Source organism: Leucoraja erinacea, chromosome 7 (assembly GCF_028641065.1).
Source record: "Leucoraja erinacea ecotype New England chromosome 7, Leri_hhj_1, whole genome shotgun sequence".
Lineage (NCBI taxonomy): Eukaryota > Metazoa > Chordata > Chondrichthyes > Rajiformes > Rajidae > Leucoraja > Leucoraja erinaceus.
In genome coordinates, this window is record NC_073383.1 from 38833498 (window position 1) to 38843407 (window position 9910).

Here is a 9910-nt window from a genome sequence, read left to right on the forward strand (position 1 = left end):
TTTAACAGGGATTTTCCAGCACCCTTGGTTCCAGAGCCTTGCCTTATTATCTGTCACATAAGTCACAGAGGTCACATAATAATGATACAACAATACATCGCCCCCGCCGCCTGCCTGCAAAGTTGGCCTTGAAGGTCTGCTATGGGATTGGATCCACTGGTTCCAGCTGGGCCCAAATTCCAGAGCCCCTGATGCAGCAGGCAAATTCAACCTGCCAACCACAGAAGTCCCGATGAGTTTGAGATTGGCCACCTAACCCGGACTAACGACACCACATTTTCGGGGAGACATTCGGGGGAGATTTCAAGTGCAATCTTGTAATTTTATCTGGATTAAAGAAGGTGCAGGATCACCAGTTGCCGGAAAATTGATGGTGGACCTGTACAGGTACTCTGTGGAAGATTTAAACCACAGAGACAATGACAAATTAAATCCAGGATTACAATTACTTTAAATAGCATAGCTTTGCTTTATTGCATATGAACTTATTCATGGATTGAGTGACAGAACAATTGTTTAATCTTGTATCAAACATCAAACACTGTGTTTGACAACACGTTGCATTTAAAAGCTCATTTTCTTTGGCATCTTTGATGCATTGACTTGACTTGATAGGGACATTGCTAATGCATAAACATAACTGTGAGCCACAGCCTCACAAGGTAAAACTATTTTACCACTGCCTTTCATATCTACTGTGCTGAGGAGATTCCTGGGTATTCCATGCCTTTGTGATGACGGTTTGGTAGTTTTGGTGGATCAGCAAATGTCATTGGTTGATTAGAGGTTTTGTGGATCGGATCAGTTGGCTCATAAACTGTTATGGGGAGAAGGCAGGAGAATGGGGTTGAGATGGGAAGATAGAGCAGCCATGATTGAATGGCGGAGTAGACGATGGGCTAAATGGCCAAATTCTGCTCCTATAAATTTATGAACTGGCTCAGGATCTCCACAGAGGTGCATTGTGATGGGTGGATGCTGGTGGGGCACATATTGTTCCTTGCTGTTGGCGTCTATTGCGAAAATCATCCTATTAGCTGATTAATCTGTTTAAAGACCAGTCTGAGTTAGAGTCTTGTCTCCGAAATGTCTCCGATTCCTTTTCACCAGTGATGACCTGCTGAGTTACTCCAGTATTTTGTGTCCATCTTCTATCCTGTTTAAAGGCCTGACTGCCTAATTTATTTAATAACTTCTAATTTTTAAACTTTAGTAATCTTTGGATAATTTTAAGGATTTGAAAAACAGGGTTTTAACTTTGTGGGGGTACCAGCATATATCATCACAAAATAAGCTTTGCATTTGGGACATGGCTTTCACACCGAGGGCCCGTGATGGGAAGTTTGGATATTGGGCGAGGGAAATAATATTGATCAGCTTTAATGTCATCCAGTGTGTAGGAAGGAACTGCAGATGCTGGTTTAAACAGAAGATAGACCCAAAATGCTGGAGTAACTCAGCTGGACAGGCAGCATCTCTGGAGAGAGTAGCTCAGTGTGAAGAAGGGTTTCGACCTGAAACGTCACCCATTCCTTCTCTCCAGAGATGCTGCCTGTCCCGCTGAGTTACTCCAGCATTTTGTGTCTACCTTGATGTCATCCGTTGTTCAGTCAAACCACCAATCTTTGGACAAAGATTTTGCACGTGTATCATAAAGTGCAATTATGCATCCGATATGTTAGGGGACATGCTTTTATATATCACATAACACATTTATTCAACACACTTCACAAACTCAGGAGTCCCAATGCTTGATAGACAATTAAGAATGTTCAAGGATGATCACGGTTGTAGGCGAGGGAGCGCAGCTAACAATAAATGTACACAAAAAACAATGAAATAGTGACTGGACCATCTGTTGATTAGGCCATAAATAAAGATCCATAGCATCAGAGTAGTCCTTGGCTCTTGGAATCTTTCTCATTTCACAACGCCAGAGACCCGGGTTTGGTCCTGACTACAGGTGCTGTCTAGACAAAGTTTTACGTTCTCCCCGTGACCGCGTAGCGTTTTCTCCAAAATCTTCGGTTTCGTTCTGCATTCCAAAGACGTACAGATTTGTAGGTTAATTGGCTTGATATAAATGCAAATTGTCCCTAGTGTGTGTAGGATATTGTTAATGTGTGGGGATTGCTGGTCGGTGCGGGCTCGGTGGGCTGAAGGGCCTGTTTCCGTGCAGTATTTCTAAACTAAGGTAAACTAAACTAAGCCTGAGAGGGCCTCCAGCTCAATGTCTCAGCCAAAATATGTCATTTCAAACAATATAGCATTCCCTTTGCATAGCATTGGTTTATTACTTGTTTCTGGACAGCTTTTTGATCCAAACCCACTATCATGCAGTGACTACCTAGAACCACAATTGTTCTAAATCCCTCAATGACTTAATATGTTACTACACATGCAAACCAGGTGGTTTCTTTTGCACAAGTTCACCCGCGTGTAGGGCATGCATGGCGACAGATGATGTTCTTATTGAGCAATCCCTCGAGATTAATGATAATTTATTTCCACTCAATGTTGTAGATGGCTGAGGTGGCTAATAATACCAAATTAAAAGGTTCTGGCACTTTAGATCCCAAGGGTTTAGATTATTAAGGAGATGTTGTTTGTGAGAAATGTCTTTGAATGCAGAGCAGCCATCATTCAGGTCTCACAGATAAAGGTGGCTCAGTGGCAAGAGCACCAAGATGACAGGAGAGCAGGTTCTGCTAACTTGTTCAAGCATGTTGGTGACAACCTTCCATCAGGCAAGATGTTGTGATGAGAATGGCCTGTGCTGTTTTCCAAGAGCCAGTGCTTCTGGAAAAAGAAGGAAAATAACAACTAGGTTATGTAATCAGGAATTAATCTTACAAACTGAGAAGAAAGTAAATGGGTTTAAATCGTTCTCTTACCAGTAATTGTGTTTGTCTCTGTAGTTATCAATACCCCCCACACAACATTTGGGTGGTGCAACAGTAGAATTGTGCCTCAGAGCGCCAGGGACTCGGGTTAAATCCTGACCTTGAGTGCAGTCTGTGCGGAGTTTGTCCATTCTTCCTGTGAAAACGTGGGTTTTCTCCAGGTGCAAAGATTGAGGAGGTTTGTAGTTAGTGGCTTCTGTAAATTGTATAGGATGTGAACGTGGGATAACATTGAAGTAGTGTACGTGACTTCAATGGTCAGCATGTACTCTATCTGCACTCCATCTCTAAGCGAAACAAAATGTTTGTTCAACGATGAAGGCATCCACACTTCATCCTTGATAGCACCTCTATTACTTCTGTATGCTTCAATTGCCTATCACTATTGCTACTTCTTAAACCTTTCCTAATCTCCAGAGCAAATGAATAAATCAGAAGCCCAACACCAAAGGCAAGAACAAAAAACCTAGGCTGACACTCCCATGAAGTGATGCATTGAAACAGAGAAACATAGAAACATAGAAAATAGGTGCAGGAAGAGGCCATTCAGCCCTTCGAGCCAGCACTCCATTCATTGCGATCAGGGCAGATCGTCCCCAATCAATAACCCGTGCCTGCCTTCTCCCCATATCCCTTGATTCCACTAGCCCCTAGAGCTCTATCTAACTCTCTCTTAAATCCATCCAGTGATTTGGCCTCCACTGCCCTCTGTGGCAGGGAATTCCACAAATTCACAACTCTCTGGGTGAAAATGTTTTTTTCTCACCTCAATCTTAAATGGCCTCCCCTTTATTCTAAGACTGTGCCCCCTGGTTCTGGACTCGCCCAACATTGGGAACATTTTTCTTGCATCTAGCTTGTCCAGTCCTTTTATAATTTTATATGTCTCTATAAGATCCCCCTCATCCTTCTAAACTCCAGTGAATACAAGCCTAGTCTTTTCAATCTTTCCTCATATGACAGTCCTGCCATCCCAAGGTTCAATCTTGTGAACCTCAATTACAAGGATGTCCTTCCTCAAATTAGGAGACCAAAACTGTACACAATACTCCAATGTGGTCTTACCAGAGCCCTATACGATTGCAGAAGAACCTCTCTACACCTATACTGAAATCCTCTTGTTATGAAGGCCTACATTCCATTACCTTTCTTCACTGCCTGCTGTACCTGCACGCCAACTTTCAGTGACCGGTGTACAAGGACACCCAGTTCTCGCTGTACCTCCCCCTTACCTAACTTAACCCCATTGAGATAATAATCTGCCCCCTTGTTTTTGCCACCAAAGTGGATAACCTCACATTTATCTATATTATACTGCATCTGCCACGCATCTGCCCACTCACTCAACCTGTCCAGGTCACCCTGCAACCTCCTAACATCCTCTTCACAGTTCACACTGCCACCCAGCTTTGTGTCATTTGCAAACTTGCTAGTGTTGATCCTAATTCCCTCTTCCAAATCATTAATATATATGGTAAACGCCCGAGTTGCGGGGTCAGCTCCTGGAGCGGTGCCTAACATCACTGCCCCGCGCGGCTTGCGGACTCTGTGAGCGCACTCGGGGGCTCTAACACCCCCTGCGACCTCGCACCACCCGGCGTGGCTTTAATGGCTGCGGGACAATCGCCATCGCCAACTTTGACTTTGACTCTGACATCTGCAGTGGAGAGATAAGTTTATTAGGCCTTCCATCACAGCTACGTGATGGATGTTTATGTTAATTATGTTGTGTCTTGGGTCTATGTGTTTATAATGTATGGCTGCAGAAACGGCATTTCGTTTGGACCTCAAGGGGTCCAAATGACAATTAAATGTATCTTGTATCTTGTATCTTGTAAACAGTTGCGGTCCCAACATCGAGCCTTGCGGCACTCCACTCGCCACTGCCTGCCATTCTGAAAAGGATCCCTTCATTCCTACTCTTTGCTTCCTGTCTGCCAACCAATTTTCTATCCACGTCAACACCCTACCCCCAATACCATGTGCTCTAATTTTAGTCACCAGTCTCCCGTGCGGGACCTTATCAAAGGCTTTCTGAAAGTCTAGATACACTACATCCACTGGCTCCCCTTCATCCATTTTACTTATCACATCCTCAAAAAATTCAAGAAGATTAGTCAAGCATGATTTTCCTTTCATAAATCCATGCTGACTTGGACTAATCCTTTTACTGCTATCCAAATGCCCCATTATTATCTCTTTAATAATTGACTCCACCACCGAAGTCTGGCTCTGGTCTGTAATTCTCCGTTTTCTCTCTCGCTCCTTTCTTGAAAAATGGGCTAACATTAGCTATTCTCCAATCCATAGGAACTGATCCTGAATCTATTGAACAGTGGAAAATGATCAACAATGCGTCCACTATTTCTAGAGCCACCTCCCTGAGGACCCTGGGATGCAGTCCATCAGGTCCAGGGGATTTATCATCCTTCAGTCCCATTAGCCTACCCAATACTATCTCTTGACTAATGAAAATTTCTTTCAGTTCCTCAAACCCCTTAGATCCTCTATGATCCAGTACTTCTGGGAGATTGTTGTGTCTCCCTCAGTGAAGACAGATCCGAAGTACCTGTTCAACTCTTCTGCCATTTCCTTGTCCCCCATAATAATAGTCAGATTAAACGAGAACTTACCAGTTTGAAGTTTGATCTTTATTTTATGAGGAGTTACGGTGAGCGATTACGTGAAGAAGCCCCCTCAGTCCGCATGCATGTCAATCTTCAAAGCAGCGGTGTGAAATCACAGATAACAGCAGTCGAAGTAACATAGTAAGACTTAGAGAAGACCAGAACTACCGAGTGATCTTTATAAGAGAGGGCAGGGAGCGGTGGGCACGTAATCGCTCACCGTAACTCCTCATAAAATAAAGATCAAACTTCAAACTGGTAAGTTCTCGTTTAATCTTACTATTTTACTTCGGAGTCACGTGAGTGATTCTGTGAAGATTTCAAAGCTCTGTGATTTCATGCCGTGAGAAATAAGTCTCCACAACCACAGCTGCTTCATTGACAGATGAGGGAAACATTCATAATGAATAAATAATAGTAACTCCTCTCATTCGGGAGTAACTAACCACTGAACCTAATTAGAGTTGGCAAATACCCCTGGTCTGGCCATAGGTTATTATGAAATGTTCAGAAGTTCGTTCACCCATCCTGCAGTTGCCAGGATGTGGTCCAGCGGAATGTACATAACCCTTGCTGCTGATGTTGTAGCAGCCCTGGTGGAATAAGACTCGAAAAATATATCAGCAAATACTCCTGTATGAGCCAAACCCTGTTTCAATCACCTGGGGATGGTCCAATCCAATACCCTTTTAAACATTTTTTTGTAATTAACAAACATTGTTAGTTCAGAGCCTCTAAGTTCTTCGTGACCTAACGTATTGTTGTATATGTGTGACCATAACGGAAGGTCCATGAGGTATGCCATGAACTAGTTTGAAACTTTCATGTCTAGTCTGCTTAACCAAACATTAAAACATAATATTATTTGCAGACGTAACCATCCTACCCAGTCACAATATGTAGTGACTGAACCCGTTGGCTGAGATCAGCGCCACGAGGATAACTACCTTATGAGAGCCGAGCCAAACTAAGGATGTAGCTGGAGCCTCCTGGTGAAAATAGTGTTAATACCACATCAATATCCCATATTGCCCTGTGCTTGTCCTGGGAGAACTTGGGTGAAAGATATCCTTTATAACTCGATATTAGAGGGTGAACCCCGCCAGAGTGGGTCTCTATTGCTGCAGCAAATTATATGGGAAAGCACGTTGGGCACAGTAAATGGTCCTATAATTTTTTTTTTGTCAGACCCATTTGAAACAAACTCCAAGCCGTCAGTTATCTGTACTGCATTAGATGTAACTTAAGTATTTAAACAAAACACTTCCCATCTCCTGAAGAGGAAATGTAATGCCTTCCTTTCTTGGTGCTATCCCTGCATTTGCAGCGAGCACATACATGAATCAGTCTGACAATCCGAGTCGCAGGAGTGGTCCATTCAGAATCTATAAGTCAATAATTGATTTATCATGCAGAGGCTGGTTTCCCAAGCCACAGGCTAAACCAACAAGTTTTATGTTAAGAATAACCATAAAAGGTTGCATTATTATCCCCGACAAAGTGGGAAGCATGACTGCATAGGTCAGTCAGACAGAACGACAACCTAGAGCGTGATCTTGCTGACTTTATTGCAAGACCTGACTAATGAGGAAAAATGGAGGGAGACAAACATAACTTGTTTCTCCTTGTAGCGAGAATGTATCTTTCGCCACTGCTATGCCACATATCTTTGCAACCGGTAAATGAGCCTGGAAACAAACATATCGATATTCGGTGTTCCATAGAGCCATAATTTCATTAAATACTTTGTGATCCAACACCCATTTTGTGTTGTCATTGATTGTACGTGACGATACTCCAACGCAAAATGAGATTAGGTAAATTATTACAGGATATTCTGTCTTGATTGCACCCATGTGACTAACATACGCCACCACCATAGTGTATCAACTTGACATTGAGCATGCAGATCATGCATATTCAATATGCATTGAGCATGCAATAACCCTTTAACCTATAGAATGCACCTGGTGTCTATAGGTAATTTATACCAAGAACTGAATAATTGCTAATTGATGCTAATCTCCTCCACCTCTGAACTAGATGGCATTCATAATTTTCCACCTTAGAGTCCCATCAGTTGTGATATAACTGAAATTTTATTGACCAGATTACTGGAGCAACACTGAATACTGTTTGTCTACCATAATGACCTTGGTAGCTTCAGCTGGTAATAGCATAAGGTCTGTCACAAGACCTACATGGCATATGAGATTACCACTCTGCACAGCTGAATCACAGCCACTATATTGTCAATTATACTTAATGAATAGAAGGCTGTTTTATCACAACAAGATTGTTTGAGGCTCCTATTAATTCCAATCTCTTACCCCAGGGTGGAGTCACAGGCTAATTAATAGTTAAAAGTAATCCCAATAATGAATAGATCTAATTGGTATAACCTCCATTTTCTTGAACATAGTTTGAGGCTTAAAACAGTTTTTTTTTTTTTAACCACATACAGGGTTAGCATATCCTTCAGACATAACAAATGTTTTTGAGCTCTGAGCAGTCCAAGCTTTGGATTTAGTAAAGTGGTAAATTACCTGGGAACTGAAGGTAACCCATTTTGCAATGTTTGATTATTGCCATATCCAAATAATTTTCAAAAATGTCTCAGATGATCTCTGTAAATCGGAGCATCTTAAGGAAATCAGACGTGAATTAAACGACATTCTGCATCTTTCCCACAATGAACAGGTCACTCCTGTGAATTCCGTACCTGCTCAAGCTACAACTCTGGCCTGTTTTCTGAGCTAGTCCCGAAAGCCATTCCTGGCCATAATACTGAGCCTGCCTTGAAAGACAACTCTGGGCATAATTCTGAGCTTGCCTGTAAAGACAAATCTGGCCCAATTTCTGTGCTTGGAACCTTAGTATTGTGCAGCTTTACATGGTTAGATGCCAACCATTTGTGTGTTGTAAGGCCACTAGGACCACTTCCATCCTTATCAAGGGAAAATGCTATTTTCATACAACACATAAACTAAACACATGTTATCATTAGTACAAACAAGTGTAAATATTACCAACTTGTAGATGGTCCCATATTTTCCCTGAGCCCGACTTGGGTCTCGGATTTTAAGACCTCTGTCCAACTTTCATGCTGCCACCAACTTCAGTGAACTGCTTACTGTCAACGAAGGTATGGGGTGTGTTGTTGCTGCAACGATGAAGGTTTGCTCATTATTGGTACCTTGATTGGTCCGACAGCTTTGCTTCCTTATCCAGTTTTACCTGTTGAATAGGTCTTACCTCAAGAGAAAGTTCAGCGGCTTATTTTAATGTCACCCCTGAAGCGTTGTTTATTCCTGGCATTTATAGCATGAGGGGAACTCTAGCCCCTTCCGGGTATTCTTCACCTTCGTTTGTGAGGACTCCCTTGTATCCATATGCATTTATTCCAGTACGTTCCACAGACATACTTTTAGAATTTTGAAATTGGTTACACTCACCACTTGTACTCTCTTTCACAGAGAGAAGATTTTTGGACAGCCATGAACAGGTGCTGCATCCAGAGTCTCCTGAAGAGACCTTCGAATATAAAGCTCCTTTTGCTGGAGCATATCATGCTGGAGCTGTGCTCAAACAGCCTTTCTTGGCTTTATGCCTTGGGGTATGCTTTACAATACCTCCAACCTCAGGATATAAAGCTCCTTCTGCTGGAGCATATCATGCTGGAGCTGCGCTCAAACAGTCTTGCTTGGCTTTATGCCTTGGGGTATGCTTTGCAATACCTTCAACCTCAGGGTCAGAACAAAATTGCCCTGGTAGTCTCAACCTCCTCCTTGAGGGAGACATTATGCAGCCTGTCTACAGGTGCTGCTGCCATGAGCTCCCAAGAGGACCTGTGAATATAAAGCTCCTGTTTCTGGACTGATCTTCTCTATACAGCCCTTACCTGAAGCTGCTGCCACGGCCCATGGGGTGAACTCTTTGGTATAAAGCTCCTCCTGGAACCTGTCGTATGGGAGCATACTTTCTATCAGGTGCTCCATCTTACCAGACGTCCACAGACGTCGCTTTTATTGGGAGGTGAATCCTCCTGGCCTGATCCACGGGCTTGCTTTTGTGGCTTTTCCCCCTACACAGGATTTACCACGTTGCAGTCGGCACCCCTGCTACTGCAAGGACTTACCCCTCCTCGGGAACCTCCGCGGTCTGGAAGCTGCTGACCGCCTTGTCAGCGACTGGAGTAATGCACCCGACGTCCGCCGGCTCCCGCGTTCTGCCATCTGGACCGAGTCTTGCCACAGCCCAAAGCCGGTTTCCCCGTAGCTCGACCGGACTGCGCTACTATATCCAGCAGGAAACCTCTGTAAGAAGTGGTTTCTGCAGGAAGACCACAACCTAGTAAGTGTTGATATTTACCTGCAGGTT

General features: G+C 43.2%; 1 pseudogene; it reads right to left on the reverse strand.

Annotated features, from left to right (window-relative positions):
- Positions 1-8369: 8369 nt before the first annotated feature.
- LOC129699188 (U6atac minor spliceosomal RNA) lies at positions 8370-8511 on the reverse strand (annotated as a pseudogene).
- Between the last annotated feature and the right edge of the window lie 1399 nt (positions 8512-9910).